This window comes from Mercenaria mercenaria, chromosome 17 (assembly GCF_021730395.1).
Source record: "Mercenaria mercenaria strain notata chromosome 17, MADL_Memer_1, whole genome shotgun sequence".
NCBI lineage: Eukaryota > Metazoa > Mollusca > Bivalvia > Venerida > Veneridae > Mercenaria > Mercenaria mercenaria.
In genome coordinates, this window is record NC_069377.1 from 53025284 (window position 1) to 53049714 (window position 24431).

The window sequence follows — 24431 nt, forward strand, 5'->3', positions numbered from 1 at the left end:
ACCCCTTGAAAGATAATCATGAAACTTGGGTCAAACAATCACCTCATCGAGACACTGTGCAGAACTTAGGAGTCAGCCGTGTTGGCTCAAGATGAAGGTCACAACTTTCGTCAAAAGGTTTGAGCCTTCCATTTTGTGTCCGCTCTGCATCTCCTAAACCTCTTGAAGGATAATCATGAAACATAAATCAAATGATCACCTCATTAAGATGATGTACAGAACTTATGAGTCAGCCATGTCAGCTCAAGATGAAGGTCACAACTTTAGTCAAAAGGTTTGAGCCTTCCATTTTGTGTCTGCTCTGTATATGTATCTCCTAAACCCCTTGAAAGATAATCATGAAATTTGGGTCAAACAATCACCTCATCGAGACACTGTGCAGAACTCAGGAATCAGCCATGTTGGCTCAAGGTCAAGGTCACAGCTCTAGGTCAAAGGTTTGAGCCTTACATTTTATGTCCGCTCTGTATCTCCTAAACCCCTTGAAGGATAGTCATGAAACTTGGGTCAAATAATAACCTCATTAAGACAATGTTCAGAACTTATGTATCCGCTTTGTATCTCCTAAACTCCTTAAAAATTATCATGAAACTTGGGTAAAATGATCACCTCATCAAGATGATGTGCAGAACTCATGAGTCAGCCATGTCGGCTCAAGGTCAAGGTCACAACTCTAGGTCAAAGGTTTAAGCCTTCCATTTTATGTCTGCTCTGTATCTCCTAAACCCCTTGAAAGATAATCATGAAACTTGGGTCAAATAATAACCTCATTAAGACAATGTTCAGAACTTATGAATCAGCCATGTCAGCTCAAGGTCTAGGTCACAACTCTAGGTCAAAGGTTTGAGCCTTCAATTTTGTGTCCGCCCTATATATCCTAAACCCCTTGAAGGAACTTCAAGAAACTTGGGTCAAATGATCACCTCATCAAAACGATGTTCAGAACTTTTGAGTCAGCCATGTCGGCTTAAGGTCAAGTTCACAACTCCGGGTCAAATGTTTGAACCTTCCATTCTGTGTTTGTTCTGCATCTCCTAAATCCCTTTAAGGATTTTCATGAAAATTATGTCAATTTATCACCTTATCAAGAGGCTTTGCCAAACTCATGAGTCTCTCAAATCATTCGTCCTCCATCTCTTATACTTCATGTGGGGAAGTTGGCAGTTACTTGCACAGAACAGGTTTGTACTGGTACAGAATCCAGAAACACTGGTTAGGTTAACTGCCCGCTGTTACATGACTGAAATACTGTTGAAAAACGACGTTAAACCCAAAACAAACAAAAGAACTCATGAGTCAACCATATTGGCTCAAGGTCAAGGTAAAAACTCAGGGTCAAAGGTTTGAGCCTTCCATTTTATGTCTGCACTGCACCTCCTAAACCCCTTGAAGGATTTTAATATGACTTGGCTGTAATAACAATAATTTTCCCTTATCAAGAAAATGTGCAGAATTCAATATTCACCCCTGTCAGCTTAACGTCAAGGTCACAACTTGAATGTTTAATAGTTCCACCCAATACCATCAACCCTTTCACTATACATAACTGTTGTGGGGGATATAGCTGTCTTTCTGACTGCCTTGTCTCTATAGTAACTTGATGGATTTGCTTCAGACTTAAAAAAAAAATTTCTCCTCCTCATCCACATCATTGGCACAAGTGTCATAACTTAAACAACCACTTTTGTGATCTTGATATTTGTCTTACGTCCATAAACACTTTCTAAAATAATCTTCTTCTTTAAAACCACTGGGCAGATTTACCCCAAACCTCACAGAAATGTTCCTTTGATGGCCCCCTTTCAAAATATTTCAAAGAATTGAATTCCACACAGAACTCTGGTTGCCATGGCAGCCTAAGGAAAAACTTTAAAAAATATTCTAGTCCAAAACCGCAAAGCCTCAATATTTGGCTTGTGACATCATCTAATGGTCCTTTCAAATTATGCCCCGGGTGTCCCAAGTATTACATAGACTTATATAGGAAAAAACTTTAAAATCTTCTTGTCTGAAACCACAAGTGACTTTCAGTGACCATGAATTTGACCTACTGATCAACTTTCTTAATATTTTAACATCAGTTTGACATTTGAAACATGTAGCTCATATTACTCAGGTGAGTGATCCAGGGTCATTATGAACCTCTTGTTATCCCCCGCCGATGAAATCGGGAGTGGGGTATTAAAATGGCGTTGTCCGTCAATCCGTCCGTCCGCAGTCATTTCTCAGTAACTACCTGGTAGAATTTCATGAAACTTGAAATAAACATGAACCAACATACTGTGATGATGCCCGTCAAGTTTTTATCTGATTGGTCAATTTCCCTTAGAGTAATTGCCCTTGATTTAATGAAAAATGTCTGTCCGCAGCCATTTCTCAGTAACTAGCAGGTAGAATTTCATAAAACTTGAAATAGACATGAACCAAGATATTGCGATGATGCCTTTCAAGTTTTTTTTTGGATTGGTCAATTTCCCTTAGAGTTATTGCCCTCGATTTAATAAAAAATACACGTCTGCAGCCATTTTTCAGTAACAAGTTTGTAGAATTTCATGAAACTTGAAATAAGTATGAACCAACATACTTTGATGATGCCCGTTATTTTCTTTTTTGATTGGTCAATTTTCCATAGAGTTATTGCCCTTGATTTAATGAAAAATGCACAAAAATGTCCGTCCGCAGCCATTTCTCAGTAACTAGCTGGTAGAATTTCATCAAACTTGAAATAAACATGAGCCGTCATACTGCAATGATGCCCATCGAGTTTTTTTTTGGATTGGTCAAGTTCCCTTAGAGTTATTATGTCTCCCCCAGGAGACATATTGTTTTTGCCCTGTCCGTCCGTACGTCACACTTCATTTCCGAGCAATAACTGGAGAACCATTTGACCTAGAACCTTCAAACTTCATAGGGTTGTAGGGCTGCTGGAGTAGACGACCCGTATTGTTTTTGGGAACCACTTGACCCAGAATGTTGAAACTTCATAGGATGATTGGTCATGAAGAGTAGATGACCCCTATTGATTTTGGGGTCACTACGTCAAAGGTCAAGGTCACGGGGGCCTGAACATTGAAAACCATTTCCGGTCAGTAACTTGAGAACCACTTGACCCAGAATATTGAAACTTAATAGGATGATTGGTCATGCTGAGTAGATGACCCCTAACGATTTTGGGGTCACTCTGTGAAAGGTCAAGGTCACAGGGGCCTGAACATTGATAACCATTTCCGGTCAGTAACTTGAGAACCACTTGACCCAGAATGATGAAACTTTATAGGATGATTGGTCATGCAGAGTAGATGACCCCTAACGATTTTAGGGTCACGGTTAAAGGACAAGGCCACAGGGGCCTGAACATGGAAAACCATTTCCAATCAATAACTTGAGAACCTCTCGACCCAGAATGTTGAAACTTCATAGGATGATTGTTCATGCAGAGTAAATGACCCCTATTGTTTTTGGGGTCACTCCATTAAAGGTCAAGGTCACAGGGGCCTGAACATTGATAACCAGTTCCGATCAATAACTTGAGAACCACTTGACCCAGAATGTTGAAACTTCATAGGATGATTGAACATGCAGAGTAGATGACCCCTATTGATTTTGGGGTCAGTCTATTAAAGGTCAAGGTCACAGTGGCCTGTTCATGTAAAATCATTTTTTGGAAATAACTTGAGAACCACTTGACCTACAATGTTGAAACTTAATAGGATGATTGGACATGCAGAGTAGATGACCCCTATTTATTTTGAGGTCACTTATCAAAGGTCAAGGTCACAGGAGCCTGAACAGTGACTTGAGAACCACTAGGCCAAGAGTGTTGAAATTTAGCGGGATGACTGGACATGCCAAGTAGATGATCCCTATTGCAGCCAACCAACAGTGTCTCTTTGACTTTCGCTCCTGACCCCTATTGACTTCTTGCCTATAGGACTTTGCATTGGGGGAGACATGTGCTTTTTTACAAAAAGCATTTTCTAGTTGCCCTTGATTTAATAAAAAATACACGTCTGCAGCCATTTCTCAGTAACAAGTTTGTAGAGTTTCATGAAACTTGAAATAAGTATGAACCAACATACTTTGATGATGCCCGTCATTTTCTTTTTTGATTGGTCAATTTTCCATAGAGTTATTGCCCTTAAATTGTTTAAAAATCCACAGATTTGTACATAACAAACCAACCAATTGGAAGAATTTCATTAAACTTCTTTCATTCTTTTCCATGAACATTTATTATAAACATGTGAAGTTGTGTACCCACACCAGGTCACCACCTTGCCTTGGTCACATGGTGCATTACTTTTGCAGAAATTTTTCCTGAATTATGTCTCTTTTATACTTATTTAATGTTTTAATAAACTTTATCTCTATCTGTTATATATTTGACACAAACATAAGCTTTTGTCCAATATCTTCATCCACATCCAACTTCCTGAAATGTGCCAAATTTCACTATCCAGCAATGAAATAGTCTAGCACGCTGTCTCCTGTGACAGCTTTTATTTACAACTTCTTTTATCAAAATGTTACATCTTTTTTTTTTCAGGCTAGTGAGTCAGTGATTGGTTATCTCCATCCAGAAATGGAACAACTAGTGCGGAAGTTTTTAGGGACATTTGTATAGACCAAGGTTATGACATCTGCCAGAACCATCACTGAAGTCCATGCCGAGGAGAGGGAAAACCAACATCCAGACAACGACCTGGCTGTGGGTATGGGTACACTCCCTATACATACATGACAACCCTGGTATTCCAGCAGAAACCATCAGAGAGCTTTTCAGGTAAGAAGAAATCTAAAACATATTACAGTTCTTATGTGGTTGTAACAAGTCATTTACATCTTGTGAGCGGACTACGTTATGCCATTACTTCAGTCGTTTACGTTGCTTTAAAGAAATGTTTTAAGCTCATCTGAGTTCATTGTGATCATGCTGTGTCCGTCTTCTGTCGTCCGTCAATTAGTCGTCCGCCATCAATGTTTGTGTTTAAAAGACATCGCCTCCAAAACCTCTGAATGGATTTAGATGAAACTTTGTGGGGATGTTCCTTGGATGGTCCTCTACCAAAACTGTTCAAACAGTTCCGCTTGGTTGAACATAGAGGCCGCCTTCAAAGTTAGCTAAAAAACAAAAAAATCTTCAAACAACATGTCCATCTAAACTGATGGTCTGATTAAAGAAATAATATAAAGAAAAACCAGGTTTTAATGTTATTATTACAAGGAAAGAGGTTATATGTCAGTGGAATAATTTCACAAGGGCATAGCCCGAGTGAATTATTCTGACTATGTATAACCTATTTTGAGTGTATTAATTTTACACAAATGTGTGACCCTTCCCCAAGATTGTTCAAATTGTACCGATTTATCAAAAAACACGGCCCCAGGGAGTGTGGTTGCTTTTCCCATATGTATATAGCGGAAATTTAAAAAATCTTCTCGCGTTAAACTGCTAGCCCGATTTTAAAATAATTTTACACAAATGGTCCTTGTGTGACCCTCTACCAAGGGACCTCCATGGCCGAATGGTTAAGGTTGCTGACTTCAAATCACTTACCCCTCACCTATGTGGGTTCGAGTCTTAACTGGGCATTGAATTCTTCATGTGAAGAAGCTATCCACCTGGCTTACGGAAGGTCAGTGGTTCTACCAAGGTACCTGCTCATGATGAAATAATGCACAGAGGGGCACCTGGGGTCTTCCTCCACCATCAAAGCTAGAAAGGTGCCTAGGTGACGTTAAACCCAACAAAACAAGATCTACCAAGATTATTCAAATTATTCCGATTCATCAAAAGGGGCGTGGTCACTTTTCCCTATATATATAGTAGAAACTTAGAAAATCTTCTTTTAGAAAACTGTTAGCCAAATTTTAAAATAATATCACACAAATGGTCCTAGTGTGACCTTCTGCAAATGCCGTTCAATTTTTTTAGCTCACCTGTCACATAGTGACAGGGTAAGGTTTCGTGATCGCCCTTCGTCCAACCATTCAAAATTTCCTTGTGAACACAATAGAGACCACATTTTGTATTTGATTTTAATCAAACTTGCACACAACTTGTATGGGTATAATTTCTCGGTTCCTTTCGAAAACTGGTCAGATCCCATTATGGGTTCAAGAGTTATGGCCCCTTAAAGGGCCAAAATTTGCCATTTTTGGCTTGTGAACATGATAAGAGACCACATTTTGCAATCAGCTTTAAAAAAACTTGCACACAACTTGTATTGGCATAATATATCGGTTCCTTTCGAAAACTGGCCTGATCCCATCATGGGTTCCAGAGTTAAAGGGCCATAATTATGTCTCCCCCGCCTCTGGGGGAGACATACTGTTTTTGCCCTGTCCATCCGTCCGTATGTACGTACGTCACATTTCATTTCCGAGCAATAACTTGAGAACCATTTGACCTAGAACCTTCAAACTTCATAGGGTTGTAGGGCTGCTGGAGTAGACGACCCCTATTGTTTTTTGGGTCACTCCGTCAAAGGTCAAGGTCACAGGGACATGAACATTGAAAACCATTTCCGATCAATAACTAGAGAACCACTTGACCCAGAATGTTGAAACTTCATAGGATAATTGGTCATGAAGAGTAAATGACCCCTAACGATTTTGGGGTCACTCTGTCGAAGGTCAAGGTCACAGGGGCCTGAACATTGAAAACCATTTCCGATCAATAACTAGAGAACCACTTGACCCAGAATGTTGAAACTTCATTGGATGATTGTTCATGAAGTGTAGATGACCCCTTTTGATTTTGGGATCACTCCGTCAAAGGTCAAGGTCACAGGGGCCTGAACATTGAAAACCATTTCCGATCAATAACTAGAGAACCACTTGACCCAGAATGTTGAAACTCCATAGGATGACTGTACATGCAAAGTAGATGACCCCTATTGTTTTTGGGGTCACTCCTTCAAAGGTCAAGGTCACAGGGGCCTGAACATTGAAAACCATTTATGATCAATAACTAGAGAACCACTTGACCCAGAATGTTGAAACTTCATAGGATGATTAGTCATGAAGAATAGATGACCTGTATTGATTTTGGGGTCAGTCTGTTAAAGGTCAAGGTCACAGTGGCCTGTTCATGTAAAATCATTTTTTGGAAATAACTTGAGAACCACTTGATCTACGATGTTGAAACTTAATAGGATGATTGGACATGCAGAGTAGATGACCCTTATTTATTTTGAGGTCACTTGATCAAAGGTCAAGGTCACAGGAGCCTGAACAGTGGCTTGAGAACCACTAGGCCAAGAGTGTTGAAATTTAGCGGGATGACTAGACATGCCAAGTAGATGATCCCTATTGCAGCCATCAGTGTCTCTTTGACTTTCGCTACTGACCCCTATTGACTTCTTGCCTATAAGACTTTGCATTGGGGGAGACATGCACTTTTTTTACAAGCGCATTTTCTAGTTTCTTATATTTTAGCTTGTGAACATGGTAGATACAACATTTTGCAATCAACTTTAATCAAACTTGCACATAACTTGTATTGGCATAAATTAATATCTCAGTTCCTTTCGAAAACTGCCCAATCTCGTCATGGGTTACAGAGTTATGGTCCCTTAAAGAGCTAAACTTTGCTATTTTTGGCTTGTGAACACGATAGAGACAACATTTTGCAGTCAACTTTATTCAAACTTGTACACAACTTGTATTGGCATAATATCTCGGTTCCTGTCGAAAACTGGCCAGATCCCATCATGGGTTCCAGAGTTATGGCCATTTAAAGGTCCAAAACTTGCTATTACGGCTTTTGCAGCCATATAGAGACTTCATTTATGGTTTGATTTGATACAAACTTGCAAAATATCTTCAACAACAATAAATCTTGGATTCCATGATGAATGTGTCAGAACTAATCATAGGTTTCGGAGTTATTTTATATCTGATTACCTCCCCTGATTTTAATCAAAATGGATTTATATCAGTAAGTACTTATAGGACTCATTTGAAATTTCATTATTGTCATTAGTTGGACTGAGACAATCAGGGTAGATAACTTTGGACTGATTTTGTCAAATTACCTCCCTTTATTTCAATCAAAAATGGGTATATATCTCCGTAACTAATTAAGATACTGATCTGAAATTTCATTTATGCCATCAGATTGACTTTGACAATCAATGAACATACATATTTACTAAATTTATGACAAATTACCTCCCTTTATTTTTATGTAAATGAATATACCTAGCAGCTTCTAATGAGATTGGTTTGAAACATTATTTATGTCTTCCATGGTAAGAAATAGTCATGTTAGATAACTCTTGAGTGAACGTTTATCGATATGAATACTTTTCTAATATATTGTTGTAAAGACTTGTACTCTGTATCTTCTATATGCATATACCAATGCATGATTACCTCCCCTGATTTTAATAAAAATGGATTCTTTTCAGTAAGTATTTATAGGACTCATTTGAAATTTCATTATTGTCTTTAGTTGGACTGAGACAATCAGGGTAGATAACTATGGACTGATTTTATGTCAAATTACCTCCCTTTGTTTCAAATTAAAATGGGTGTATCTCAGTAACCAATGAAGATACTGATTTGAAATGTCATTTATGCCATCAGATGGACTCAGACAACCAGGGTAGATAACTTTTGACTGAATTTATGACAAATTACCTCCCTTTATTTTATGTAAATGAATATACTTCAGCAGCATCTAATCAGATTGGTTTTAAATGTTATTTAAGTCTTCCACGGTAAGAAATAGTCATGCTAGTACAAAAATGCAGCATTTGAGCGTAGGACCCTCAAACTCCATATGGAGATTGGCCCTGACTTGTTTGTGACCCATAGATCAAAAGGTACTGTTTCAATAGAATATTTTTGTCCTGATTATATTTAGTGTGTATAATAATAATAATAATAATAATAATAGACTTTATTTAACGAGGCAGCATACTTGCCAAAGCAATCTTCCGTATGGGCCTCAGCGTAATAACATGATACATTTTACATATTTACAACATGGTACGATGACATAAATAAAGAACAAAACAGATACATTTTACAAAACCAGAAGTACAGAAAAATTTCCATAAGGACCTAAACATAATAACATAATACATTTTACATATTAACAACATGAACAAAGAACAAAACAGATAGATTTTACATAATCAACAGCACAGAATAAAAACAATATATTTTAATTGTCAGTTTGTCCAACCAGGAAACTTCCATTCGATATACAGTCGAAACTCGGTATCTCAAACTCGCTTACCTCGAAATTCCTCTTAAGTCGAAGAAATTTCCAAGTCCCGTCAAATTTCCTTCTTTATATATGTAATTCAACTTCGGATACGTCAAAATTTGACTTACCAAGACTCCGGATGTGTCGAAAGGGATTTTCAGTCCCGTCAGTAAAATTCAAGTGCATTGTAAACTCAGTAAGTCGAAGTGAGGAAAATATGTGATAAAATTTCACACATCTCTTTGTGAATGTGTACCCAATTGCACCAAAAGCTTATCTGGAGCTCTGTCAAAAAAGTGAAAACTTTGGTAAAAATAAAGTGTACGGAATCGTGTACGTGTATAGTGCCAACAGCATATACACAGCATCACGGAAACAGCGTTTATTTTTTATAAAAACTTCTCGTAACTAAACCAATTATTTTTCATCATTTTGTCCATACGTCCCTTCTCATAACTCGAACTTCAGTTATCTCGAAATAAAAAGCAGGGTCCCTTGAAATTCGAGATATCGAGTTTCGACTGTATCTTCTTTTGAATTCTGTACTAGATGCAGAAGATCTTACATGTAAAGGAATTTCGGTCCTGAATAATTTAAGACTTCCTGAAAAATTCTAAATTTGGCTTTGGAATATAAAGAAGTTGTTGCTGTGGTGACCTGAGTTTATTATTATTAACATATTTGAATTTATTCTTTAAGTAGTCTGGACAATTTTGAGATTCAGTTTGCAATGCTTTATAGACTGTTACAGCTTTTTTATAATCAACTCTTTCCGGGAAAGTCATCCAATGGAGTTCCTTGAAGAGTTCATTTGAAGGGGTATCAAATGGTTTGTCAAGTAAAATGCTCGCAGCCCTTTTCTGGAATTTAATCAGATCATTTTGCAGTTGTGAGTTGCAGTTTCCCCAAATTGTGCTGCAGTAATCCAAATGGGGTAAAATATAAGCATTGTAGAATAATTTGCGGGAGTGTAAGTTCAGACAGAATTTAATTCTTAGCAAAAGATAAAGTAATGAATTACACTTTTTTAGTATTTTGTCAATTTGATTTTTCCAGTTTAGATTTTGGTCAACTTGTATTCCAAGAAATTTTTCTTCGTGAACAGTTTCAAGCTTCTGTTGGTTAAATGTAAATTCAAGGGAGTTGTTATTTCCAAAAGTATTATGTATCTTGTTGGAGGCTGAAAGAAACATTGCTTTTGTCTTCTCAGCATTTGGTATCATGGAATTGTCTTTGCACCATTTCTCTACAATAGTAAGATCTTCTTGGAGGACAATTTGTACATCTGAAACAGTTTTTCCAGAAGCCTAGGACAGAACCTTGTGGGACACCTGCAACAATTGGTTGTGCTGTTAATAAGCTGCCTGATATGCTGACCTTTTGGAATCGCTCCGATAAGTACGATGAAAACCATTTAATACAATTTGAGCTGAACTTGTAGCATTTAAGTTTTTCAATGAGTAGCTTGTGATTTATTAAATCAAAAGCTTTAGTCAAATCCAAGAAAATGGGTCCTACCAAATTGTTATTATTGAAATTTGCCGAAATCCAATCATCTATAATTTCTGTAAGTGCTGTTTCACAGGAATGGAATTTTCGGAACCCTGACATGTTATAGTTTAAAATTTTCCAGAAAGGTTTTCATACTGTTAGAGATGTGTCTTTCAATAATTTTTGATTGGATTGGTAGGATGGAAATAGGTCTTAAGTTGTTTCTATCTGATTTGTTTTCCTTTTTAAAAATAGGAGTTACTTTGGCTAGTATAAGTTGATGTGGAAATTTCGCACTAGAAATACTTAGGTTATATATTTTTGACAAAGGTTTTGAAATTACATTTGCACTTATTTTTAGAAATTTGGGTCCTATTCCATCAAGACCCGTTGATTTAGTAGTATCTAGAGATTTGAGTTCTTGTTTTATAAATTCCTCAGTAATTAATGGAATTTCAAACTCGGTTTCATTTGGTATCTTAGCATTTACAAAGTCTTTTATGACTAATTTGTTCTGTTCTGCCAGGTGTGATTTATGAGTTGGTGCTTTTTTAAAAATGTTAGTGAAGAAGGTGTTGAATATTTCAGCAGTTTTACTGGGATCTGTAATGGGATTTCGTTCATCATCATCTATATAGTTGCTTTGATAATTGGAATTCTTACCTGAAAGATCTTTAAGATTTTTCCATAGGCGTTTAGGATTTCTATCATTTTTATTTATGGCCTGAATATAAAAGGATTTTTTTGCATTTGATGATAGACTTTTCACTTTTTGTCTCCAGTATTTAAATAGTTCATCATCATTAATTTTCTTATCATGATCGGTGACTTTATAGCTTTTAAATATCCTGTGTAAACCAGTCTGGTTGATTTTTATATTTTACACGTTTACTCTTTATAGGTGCCTGCTCATTTAATATTTTCGTGAACATATCATTGAACATACCAAGTGCATCATCTGGATCATCAAAAGAATCAATAACTGTCCATGGTAGATTTTCTAGAGATTCAATGAAATATGTTTCATCAAAGTGTTTTAAAGACCTATAATAGATCATGTCATGAGTAGAGTTCTTTTCAGTCTTTGAATATAATTTTCTTGTGAAACAGACTGGAAAATTATCACTTAGTTTGAGAGTTGGTACAGAAACTTTAACAATATTACAAGGGGTATTGGTGTAAAGGTGGTCCATGATTGTGGATGTTGTGGAAGTTACCCTGGTTGCTTGTCTAACTAACTGTTCTAAGTTATAGGAAGAGACAATTTTGTTCCAATTGTTGTTAACTGCTATGTTGTTAACATAATTTATATTGAAATCACCAAGCAGTATAGTTTCTATGTTTTCATTTAGAATAGGTTCAAGGGCGGCTTCAAAAGTGTCCATCCAAGGCATCCATTCATTATGAGAAGATGGTGGCCTGTAATAATATCCAAGCAAGAAAGGTTTTTGTTTTGAGCATCTTATTTCAAGCCAGATTGACTCTATATCATCATTTTCTAAGTTTTGTCTTCGAATACATGAAAATTTGTTTTTAACATACACAATGATGCCACCACCATTCGATTGTCTGTCTTTGCGAAACATTTGATACCCATTTAGTTGAAATTCACTATCACTGAAAAAATCATTAAGAAAAGTTTCACAAAAACACAAGATATCAATCTCACTATGTTCATTTGCAAGTGAATTTACCTGATCCAATTTTGGGTATAGATAATGAATATTTCAGTGAAGTATTTTCATACCCTTTTTGTTAGTGAATAATGGTTCAGCTTGACAAGTACTGGTATTTTCTATGCTTATTTTTGAAGTACTTCTTGTTTGTGATGATACATTTTTCTGTGCTTGTAGTACATTATCTGTTCTACTTGATGAGCTGTGCTCAGTCATATTAAATCCATTTTCTGATACTGAATTTTGTACACTATTTACACTATGTTGAATCACATCATTATGTTCTGCCTTGTTTGTATCTTGTGCGTTAAATGCACTTATCTCCATTGTGGCATTTGCATGGGCCAGAAAGGCGGAGGAGGTTGAGGAGAGCCTGGGTTCCGTCATCTGTTTCTCCAGTAAGGCAAAGGGAGCTGACGATCGCCTTGGTTCCGCTGTCTGATTCTCCAATTTTTGTTGAGATATTGTCCTTGCCGGGCCTGGGGAAAATTTACATTAGTTTGTCTAGGATTGTATGTAATTCTGAGGGTGTCACGAATTTCTGTGTTCATCAGTTTGCCTAACTTTGCTGATCCCTTGTTTGTCAGATGGACTTCATCATGATAAAGGCTCTGATCAACTTTGCTGTCCTTAAGCATTACTGTATTGTTGTCTATGAATTTAAATCCTTTTTCACTGCACATCTTACTCAACAGCAAATTTGTTGAATTGATGTTTTCTACAGAAAGAAGATCTCTCTTTTTCAGCAGAACAGAAAAAATTGCATTTGTTGCCTTTGGGTTGATTTTCTTAAGTGTGCTAGTTAGTTCCTTAAAGTCCTCACAGATTTTAGTAGGTGTATCAGCACTGGAGAATTTGTTTATACCAGCATGAACAATGATCATGTCGGAATCCTTTGTTGTTTTCGGTTGTGTATTGAAATTGTTTACAGCTTCCATTATATCGCTAACAGTTGCACCAGGATGTGATTTGATGATCACAGATGCTTGAGCTGATGTCATTTTTTCTCTGATCAGCCCCTTTGTTACACTATCTCCAAGAATAAGGACTTTATTTATCCCCCCACCAAAGGTGAAGGGGATATTAGAAATGCTCTCCGTCCGTGCGTCAGTCCGTCCGTGCGTCCGCAACGATCTTTGTCCGGAGCATAACTCCAAAAGTACTTGAGGGATTTTCTTCAAACTTCATACACTGATAGAACACATTGGGATGAAGTGCAGTGTGCAAGAACAATAACTCTACCTTGCCTATTTTTTGAGTTATTCCCCTTTATCTTATTTTCTTAAAACATTTTGTCCGAAGCATAACTCCAAAAGTACTGGAGGGATTTTCTTCAAACTTCATACACTGATAGAACACATTGGGAGGAAGTGCAGTGTGCAAGAACAATAACTCTACCTTGCCTATTTTTTGAGTTATTCCCCTTTATCATATTTTCTTAAAACATTTTGTCCGGAGCATAACCCCAAAAGTACTGGAGGGATTTTCTTCAAACTTCATACACTGATAGAACACATTGGGAGGAAGTGCATTGTGCAAGAACAATAACTCTACCTTGCCTATGTTTTGAGTTATTCCCCTTCACCATATTTTCTTAAAAAAAATTGTCCGGAGCATATCTTCTTCATGCATGGAGGGATTTTGATATATCTTGGCACAAATGTTTACCACCACGAGGCGGAGTGTCATACGCAAGAACCAGGTCCCTAGGTCTAAGGTCAAGGTCACACTTAGAGGTCAAAGGATACAAGAATAAAAACCTTGTCCGGAGCATTTCTTCTTCATGCATTGAGGGATTTTGATATAACTTGGCACAAATGTTCACCACCACGAGACGGAGTGTCATGCGCAAGATCCAGGTCACTAGGCCTAAGGTCAAGGTCACACTTAGAGGCCAAAGGTCAGATACAAGAATGACTTTGTCCGAAGCATTTCTTCTTCATGCATGGAGGGATTTTGATGTAACTTGGCACAATTATACACCATCATGAGACGAAGTGTTATGCGCAGTTCCCTTCTTTAGAAATACTTCCCTTTGTTGTTACTTTAAATAGCTTTTATTGTAACTTTTTCATTACTAGTCGTAGGGAAAAATCGAGACCACTTTTCTGTAGTACAACAAACATGCTAAATCCAATTTTGAGGTGTATTTTAACCAGTCTCTTCCTGATAAAGATTTTTGTGTGGACTTGCAATTTTTTTTTTTTTTTTTTTTTTTTTTTTTTTTTTTAAAGATTAACTTCCCTTAGTTGTTACTATAAATAACTTATATTGTAACATTTTTATAATTGACCCTAGGGAAAAACAAGACCACTTTTCTGTGGTACAGCATAGATGTTACTCTCCAGTTTTAGGTATATTTTATTAATTTTATTATATATAAGGTATCTCTACCTAGTAAGGAGTTTTTTTGTGGACTTTAAAAAACAATAGACTTACAATGATTACTAAACAACCACAAAATTAACATTCCATTTGCAAATACAACTGCTAGAGTAAAGAAATTTGCTTTGACGGGCATATATTGTGACATTCTGGCACTCTAGTTCCCTGTTAGCTTTCCATTCCTTCTTTTTACAGTAGCCATATAGAAAAACATCATAGCTATACTCTTCATGAAAATTAATAGAATTTAGCAGTAAACCACCTCACTACTGACTTATTCTTTCTTCCACATCTTAAAACCCCTGATGCGGACCACATCCTTCAATTATGATATGCCCGGTGGGGGGATTAGCCATGTCTGACATGGCTCTTGTTTATTTTATTATGCCCCCCTTTGAAAAAGGAGGGGTATATTGTTTTGCAGATGTCGGTCGGTCGGTCGGAATGTAGACCTATCTGTTTCCGGATGATAACTCAAGAACGCTTGGGCCTAGGATCATGAAAGTTGATAGGGAGGTTGGTCATCACCAGTAGATGACCCCTATTGATTTTGAGGTCTGTATGTCAAAGGTCAAGGTCACAGTGACCCTGAATAGTAAAACGGTTTCCGGATGATAACTCAAGAACACCTGGGCCTAGGATCATGAAAGTTGATAGGGAGGTTGATAATGACCAGCAGATGACCCCTATTGATTTTGAGATCAGTATGTTAAAGGTCAAGGTCACAGTGACCCCGAACAGTAAAACGGTTTCCGGATGATAACTCAAGAACACTTGGGCCTAGGATCATGAAAGTTGATAGGGAGGTTGGTAATGACCAGCAGATGACCCCTATTGATTTTGAGGTCAGTATGTTAAAGGTCAAGGTCACAATGACCCTGAACAGTAAAACAGTTTCCGGATGATAACTCAAGAACGCTTAGGCCTAAGGTCACGAAAGTTGATAGGGAGGTTGGTAATGACCAGCAGGTGACCCCTATTGATTTTGAGTTCAGTATGTCAAAGGTCAAGGTCACAGTGACCAGGAACAGTAAAATGGTTTCCAGGCAATAACTCAAGAACGCTTGAGCATAGTGTCAGAAAAATTGACAGTTAGGTTGGCCATGACCAGCAGATGACCCCTATTGATTTTGAGATCATTAGGTCAAAGTTCAAGGTCACATTGGCCAGGAACAGTTAAATGGTTTCTGATCTTCTTGTCCAAAACCATAGGGCCTAGGGCTTTGATATTTGGTATGTTGCAAAATCTAGTGGTCCTCTACCAAGATTGTTCAGATTATTTCCCTGGGGTCAAATATGGCCCCACCCCTAGGGTCACATGGTTTATATAGACTTATATAGGAAAAAAACTTTGAAAAACCTCTTGTCCAAAACCACAGGGCCTAGGGCTTTGATATTTTGTATATGACATCATCTAGTGATCCTCTATTAAAATTATTCAAATTATTCCCCTAGGGTCAAATATGGCTCCGCCCTGGGGGTCACATGTTTACATATACTTATATAGGGAAAAACTTTGAAAATCTTCTTGTCCAAAACGCAAAGTCTATGGCTTTGGTATTTTGTAATGTAGCATCATTTAGTGGTTCTCTACCAAGTTTGTTCAAGTTATCCCTCTCGGGTCAAATATGGCCCTGCCTCAGAGGTCAAATGGTTCATATAGACTTATATAGGGAAAAACTTAGAATCTTCATGTCCATAACTTACATCATTCAAATTTGGACCACATGTATAGTTTTGAGTGGCAAGATGAACCTTGACATGAGTTGACCTTGATCTTGACCTAGTGACCTACTTTCACATTTCTGTACCTACAGCCTTCAGATTTGGACCACATGCATAGGTTTGTGTACTGAAAAAAACTTTGACCTTGTTATTGACCTAGTGACCTACTTTCACGTTTTTGAAGGTACAGGTTTCAGATTTGGACCATGCATAGTTTTTTGTTCCAAAATAAAATTTGACCTTGATTTTGACCTAGTGACCTGGTTTCACATTTCTCAAGCTACAGCCTTCAAATTTGAACCACAAGCGTACTTTTGTGTACTGAAATGAACTTTGATCTTGAGATTGACCTAGTGACCTATTTTCACATTTCTGAAGGTACAGGCTTCAAATTTGGACCACTTGCATAGTTTTGTGTTCCGAAATAAAATTTGACCTTGATTTTCACCTAGTGACCTACTTTCACATTTCTCAAGCTACAGCCTTCAAATTTGAACCACATGCGTAGTTTTGTGTACCGAAATGAACTTTGATCTTAAGATTGACCTAGTGACCTACTTTCACATTTTTGAAGGTACAGGCTTCAAATTTTAACTGCTTGCATATTTTTGTGTTCTGAATTGAAATTTTACATTGATTTTTATCTATTACCTACTTTCACATTTCTCAAGCTACAGCCTCCAAATTTGAAGCACATGCATAGTTCTGTTTACCGAAATGAACTTTACCTTGAAATTGATCTATTGACCTGCTTTCACATTTCTCAAGCCACCGCTTTCAAATTTGGACCACATACACATTGTTTTGTACCTAAATGAAATTTGACCTTGATTTTGACCTTGAGCTAGTCTTGAAATTTGGAACTTTCAAAAATGGCTCAGTGGATGGTGCCAAGATCAATCTGTAATCTCTTGTTAGGTTAATAGGTTAAAGGTCAAGGTCAGATTAAACCAGAATGGTAGAACTTTTGTTTACAGTGAGCATATAATTTCTGTTCCTTGTGCAATTACTAAATGCATCAAGGGGGGCATTTCGTGTTCGACGAGCTCTTGTTCATTTCTGTGTTTGTGCTTTCAGGCTGTGGCTGAGATTTCTCTAGGAATTCATTCTCAGGGTTTGAGGTTTTGTTTGTTTGTTGTTGTGTCACTGTGATTTTCTCTTTCAGAACCTCTGTGAGCTCCTTTTTCATTACTCTTACTTCGTTCTGAAGCAGGTATATATCTGTATTATCTGGAATATTTTCTGTACGGTGCTTTAACAGATTTAGTGTCAATGAAAAGTCTGTCAGGCATGCTTTAATTTCTGATACTTCAGTATGGAGATCTTTGTTGTGCTCCTCTTCTGTCTGTTTCGATGACAGCTTTTCTTGTAAGGTCTTATTTTCTTGCTTGAGTGACTGATTGCTTGTTTTAATTTTTTCATTTCATCTTGAAGCAGTAGTAGTTCTGCATTTAAATCACTGTTTATGAGTTTTTCTTTCTCTGTGCATTTTTCAGCTAGTTCTGAGTTCTCTTTTTGAAGTTGTTTAATTTCTGTCTGAAGTGTTCTAATTTGTTTGGAGGCATTTTGTGTATTTTTCTTCAAAATTCTCATTACAGTCACATTGTGTCATTATGTCACGTGTCTTAATGTCACTTGTGTCAAAATATACAGGGGATATTTCTTCTGTGTTGGAAAAAGATTTTTCTGAGTTATCATCATCAATTATGGTTGACCACGACTGTGAAAAGTTTATTACTTCAGCAGTGTCAACTTTGCTTTGTTCATCTTGCTCATTTTGCACAGATTTTGACGATGTTTCATAAGATGCCTATGTGATCTATGTCAAAACTTGATCAGCAATGGTACTCAGGTGAGCGATATAGGGCCATCATGGCCCTCTTGTTTTATTTGTTAAAAAAAAAAAAAATGGCAACCAGAGGGCGAGGTCACTTTTCATCAACAATTTTTATGCCCCCGGCATCTACTGATGCGGGAGGCATATAGTGATTGTCCGGTCCGTCCTTCCGTTCGTTCGTCCGTCTGTACGAGGTTGATCAAATGGGACCGTTTCGTCTAGCATCAATACCCCTTACTAGAATGACTTGATACTAATGCAGATGTAACCTGTGACCATTCCTCATCTTCAAACATGACCTGACCTCAGTTTGACCTTGACCTTGACCTCGTTTTGGACTTAGGTTGCTTTGTATGGGCCATCTCTTTGTTAACCAAATGGGACCGTTTCCTCTAGCATCAATACCCCTAACTAGAATGACTTGATACTAATGCAGATGTAACCTGTGACCATTTCTCATCTGCAAACATCACCTGACCTCAGTTTGACCTTGACCTCGTTTTGGACTTAGGTTGCTTTGTATGGGCCATCTCTTGGTTAACCAAATGGGACATTTTCCTCTAGCATCAACACCCCTTACTAGAATGACTTGATACTTATGCAGATGTAACCTGTGACCATTCCTCATCTTCAAACATTACCTGACCTTAGTTTGACCTTGACCTTGTTTTGTATCGACAAGGATGCCACTGGGGGAATCAAGCGTTATTGAACGCAGCTTCTTGTTTTAAACAACATCTCCTCAAAAACTACTGAAATGATTTTGATGAAACTTCACACAAGTGATCTCTGGGTAGCCCTCTATTAAAGTTGTTCAGATGGTTCTGATTCACTGAATAATGGGGTTTTTTTTTTGTTAGAAATAGGTTTTCAGTTATCAGACTTCAAAATCTATTTTCTAGAGCTGTGATATTTGGCATGTGATATAAGGGTGTGACTAAGGTCAAAAATGGCCTCACCCCTGTTTGTGACATGTACTTACTATAGGCTTATATATAAGGACTTTGAAAATTTCCTTCTCTGAATCAATAATAGCTAGAGCCTTGATATTTGGCATATGATATCTGAGTTGTACTGTCTACCATAATTGTTCAAATTATAGCCCTAAGTTCAAAAATGTGTGTGACATGTATATAATATAGGCTAACATAAAAGAATCCTACCTTTATACTTGTACCATAACGTTACACAAACACAATTGAAGCCTTGTACACAGGTGAGCACTTTAGGGTCAATGACCCTCTTGTTTTGTTTGTTTTAGGAAGAATAACATGCACAACAGCAATCTTAAAATTCTTTGTGATAGGCATGAAGATAACATTTTCAGTTTTTGGTTACAAATTGAAAAATGCTTTTAACTTTTCAGTTCTGTGAGAGACTTTAACCTGGGGGGACCAGTATGATTGTGAAGAAGTTATCCATTGGTGATATTACCTAGCACAACCCAATCTTCTCCAGGATTAAAACCTACAGCCTTCTAATAAAAGTCTTTTGTCGGACCTATTGAGCTTACAGGCAGAGCTGGCTTGGTGGAAACGATATCAAAAGGTTGTTGCATCATCTGTAGACTAGCAATAAATTAGGTGATAAAAAATGTGTCAAACAGAATCAGACTTTTAAAAAATTTAATGTACAGTGAAACACCGCTCGCTCGAGGTCGAAAGGGGATGAGCAAAATGCTCATGTTATCCATGGTTTTGAGTGACCCAAACATTGACAAACATATAAAGAAAAATTAAGTTTGTTTTACCAATTGTCATAGGGATTATTATACCCCCACCAAACATGTTTGAGGGGGGTATATAGGAGTCAGTTTTGTCGCGTCCCGTTGCGTCCCGAAATCTATTATCTCAGTTATTACCAAATGGATTTGATTCAAACTTAAAATACATGTTCCACCTTATCACCCACATCATGTGACACAAGGTGCATAACTCTTGACACCAAGTTTTCATGAATTATGTCCCCTTTTACTTAGAATTTAAGGTTAATTTTGTTGTATTTTCACTATATCTCAGTTATTACTAGATGGATTTGATTCAAACCTAAAATAGATGTTCCACCTCATCACCCACATCATGTGACACAAGATGCATAACTCTGACACCATTTTTTTATGAATTATGCCCCTTTTTACATAGAATTTAAGGTTGATTTTAATGTTTTTTCACTATATCTCAGTTACTACTGAATGGATTGGATTCAAACTTAAAATAGATGTTCCACCTCATCACCCACATCATGTGCCCACATCATGTGACACAAGGTGCATAACTCTGACACCAAGATTTCATGAATTATGTCCCCTTTTACTTAGAATTTAAGGTTAATTTTGTTGTATTTTCACTATATCTCAGTTATTACTAAATGGATTTGATTCAAACTTAAAATAGATGTTCCACTTCATCACCCAGATGATGTGACACAAGGTGCTTAACTCTGACATAAATTTTTTATGAATTATGTCCCCTTTTACTTTAAATTTAAGGTTGATTTTGATGTATTTTCACTATATCTCAATTATTGTACACCCCCGACAACAAAGTTGTAAGGGGGGGTATACTGGTTTCAGGTTGTCTGTCTGTCTGTCTGTTTGTCCGTCTGTCTGTCTGTCTGTCCGTCTGTCCGTAGACGCAATCTTGTGCACACCATCTCTCCTTTTCCCCTTGACAGAATTTAATGAAACTTTTCACAAGTGATCAGTACCAACAGATGTTGTGCATGGGGCATGTTAGGTTCTTTTAGAAAAAAAATTTGCAGAGTATTGGGACTTTGTTTATTTGTTACTATACTATATACATAGACACAATCTTGTGCGCACCATCTCTCCTCATCCCCTTGACAAAATTTAATGAAAACTTCACACAAGTGATCAGTAACAACAGTAGTTGTGCATAGGGCATGTTAGGTTCTTGCAGAAAAAAAAATTTGCAGAGTTATGGGACTTTGTTTTTTTGTTACTATACTATATACATAGACACAATCTTGTGCGCACCATCTCTCCTCATCCTCTTGACACAATTTAATGAAACTTCACACAAGTGATCAGTAACAACAGTAGTTGTGCATGGGGCATGTTAGGTTCTTTCAGCGACAAAAATTGCAGAGTTATGGGACTTTGTTTCTTGTTAACATACTATGTACATACAGTCTGCATATGCAATCTTGTGCGTGCCTAATCTACCAAACCCTTGCACACAATTTAATGAAACTTCACACAAGTGATCAGTACCAACCCTAGTTGTGCATGGTCATGTTACATTCTTTTAGATAAATATTCTGCATAGTTATGGGACTTTGTTTTTTGTTACTATATTGTATACATACAGTCTATATACATACAGTCCACATAATTATGCAGTCTTGTGTGCGTCAGATTGCAATGTACTGTGTCAGTGCATGCAGGGAGGGTGGGTGGGGGGCTGGGGGTAAATTCATCACCTTTAGTGATAGCTCTAGTTACAAAATGGATTTGATTCAAACTTAAAATAGATGTTCCACCTCATCACCCACATCATGTGACACAAGGTGCATAACTCTGACACCAATTTTTCATGAATTATGCCCCTTTTTACTTAGAATTTAAGGTTAATTTTAATGTATTTTCACTATATCTCAGTTACTACTGAATGGATTTGATTCAGACTTAAAATAGATGTTCCACCTCATCACCCACATCATGTGACACAAGGTGCATAACTCTGACACTAAATTTTCTTGAATTGTGTCCCCTTTTACCTAAAATTTAAGGTTAATTTTGATGTATTTTCACTATATCTCATTCTGATTGGCTTAGAGCCAAAGGGAAGTAACCTTTTTAGCTCACCTGTCATATAGTGACAAGGTGAGCTTTTGTGATCACCCTTCCTCCATCGTCCGTCATCAGTCCATGCGTGCGTGCGTGCGTGCATCAACAATTTCTTGTCTGCACGATAGTGGTTTCATTTATGATTTTATTTTAACCAAACTTGCACACAACTTGTATCACCATAAGATCACGGTTCCTTTCTTGAACTGGCCAGATCCCATTATGAGTTCCAGAGTTATGGCCCCTGAAAGGGCCAAAATTAGCTATTTTGACCTTGTCTGCACAATAGCAGCTTTATTTATGATTTGATTTTTACCAAACTTGCACACAGCTTGTATCACCATAAGATCTCGGTTTCTTTCTTGAACTGGCCAGATCCCATTATGGGTTCCAGAGTTATGGCCCCTGATAGGGCCAAAATTAGCTATTTTGACCTTGTCTGCACAATAGCAGCTTCATTTATGATTTGAATTTAATCAAACTTGCACAAAACTTGTGTCACCATAAGATCTTGGTTCCTTCATTGAACCGGCCAGATCCCTTAATGTGTTCCAGAGTTATGTCCCCTGAAAGGGCCAAAATTAGCTATTTTGACCTTGTCTGCACAATAGCAGCTTCATTTATGATTTGATTTTAACCAGACTTGCAAACAACTTGTATCACCACAAGATCTTGCTTCCTTTCATCAACTGGCCAGATTCCATCATGGGTTCCAGAGTTATGGCCCCTTAAAGATTCCAAAATATCTTCAACAACAATAAATCTTGGATTCCATGACAAATCAGATCCAATCATAGGTTCCAGTTATTTTATATCTGATTACCTCCCCTGATTGTAATCAAAATGGATTTATATCAGTAAGTACATACAGGACTTATTTGAAATTTCATTATTGTTATTAGTTGGACTGAGACAATCAGGGTAGATAACTATGGACTGATTTTATGTCAAATTACCTCCCTTTATTTCAGATTAAAATTGTTATATCTCCATAACTAATGAAGATACTGATCTGAAATTTCATTTATGTCAACAGATTTATTTGGTAGATCCTTCTTTTGTCCACTTCCAATATTTTTTTTTTTATTACTTCTCTTTTACGTTATTATAAATAACTTATTTTTAGTAACTTTTTTATTATTGGCCGTAGGGAAAACACGAGACCAGTTGTCTGTGGTACAACATGGATGGTACCTCCAATTTTTAGGTGTATTTTAACATATCTATACCTTATAAGATTTTTTTTTTTTGGTTAAATTTCTTCCCTTTGTTGTTCCTGTCCTTTGGACTTAGATATTTTTTCTGAGGACCTTCTTGTCCTCAAGTGCAATGATAACAGGTGAGCGATATAGGGCCATCATGGCCCTCTTGTTTTAACTTTTGTACTGAGTTTCTTCCCCTTAAATTCCAGGAATTAATCTATTTTTAGAAATCCTATTTTTAGATTTTCAATATTTTAGGTATTTTTCTAACTTTTTTATTATAAGTCCTATGTAAAAAGTAAAAACATTTTTCTGTGGTAACATGGGTCGGTAAGACAGTTTTTTGTATTCACTTTAGTGTATCTCTAATATTAGAGATTTAATATATTTACTAGTATTATTATACTAGTATTATACTAGTATTACTTATATGTGGAAGCCCAGGATGAAGTACTCCAAAGTATTTTTAAGATTTCTCATGGTTGCCATTCTTCTGTGACAAGACCGTATGGTGGGGGTATGAGTCACTCCTGTGACAGTTCTAGTTTGCAGAGGAAACTGTGATGCGTAATAATAACACACTCGAGACATTTTCAAAAAAACATATTACAAACGTTATCTATGATAGTCGTTTCAATATGTAATTTGTAAATGGCACATGTGAAGAAACAACTAAGACTTTTTATTTTTAGCTCACCTGAGCAGGAAGTGCTCAAAAGTGAACTTTTGTGATCGCCCTGTGTCCGTCGTCCGTCTGTCGTCGTCAATAATTTGACTGTTAACACTAGAGGTCACAATTTTGGCCCAATCTTAATGAAACTTGGTCAGAATGTTACTCTCAATTAAATCTTGGATGAGATCGATATTGGGTCATCTGGGGTCAAAAACTAGGTCACCAGGTCAAATCAAAGGAAAAGCTTGTTAACACTCTAGAGGTCCAATTTTTGCCCAATCTTAATGAAACTTAGTCAGAATGTTACTCTCAATTAAATCTTGGATGAGTTCGATATTGGGTCATCTGGGATCAAAAACTAGGTCACCAGGTCAAATCAAAGGAAAAGCTTGTTAACACTCTAGAGGTCCGATT

At 37.0% G+C, this 24431-nt stretch overlaps 1 long non-coding RNA gene across 1 annotated transcript in view; it reads left to right on the forward strand.

Annotated features, from left to right (window-relative positions):
- The window catches only part of LOC123536621 (uncharacterized), a 75201-nt gene that overhangs the window by 24328 nt on the left and 26442 nt on the right, over positions 1-24431 (forward strand). The window contains exons 4-5 of the long non-coding RNA XR_008368040.1: positions 4547-4783; positions 19701-19882. This is a non-coding gene — a long non-coding RNA (uncharacterized LOC123536621). The remainder of the gene's footprint in view (positions 1-4546; positions 4784-19700; positions 19883-24431) is intronic.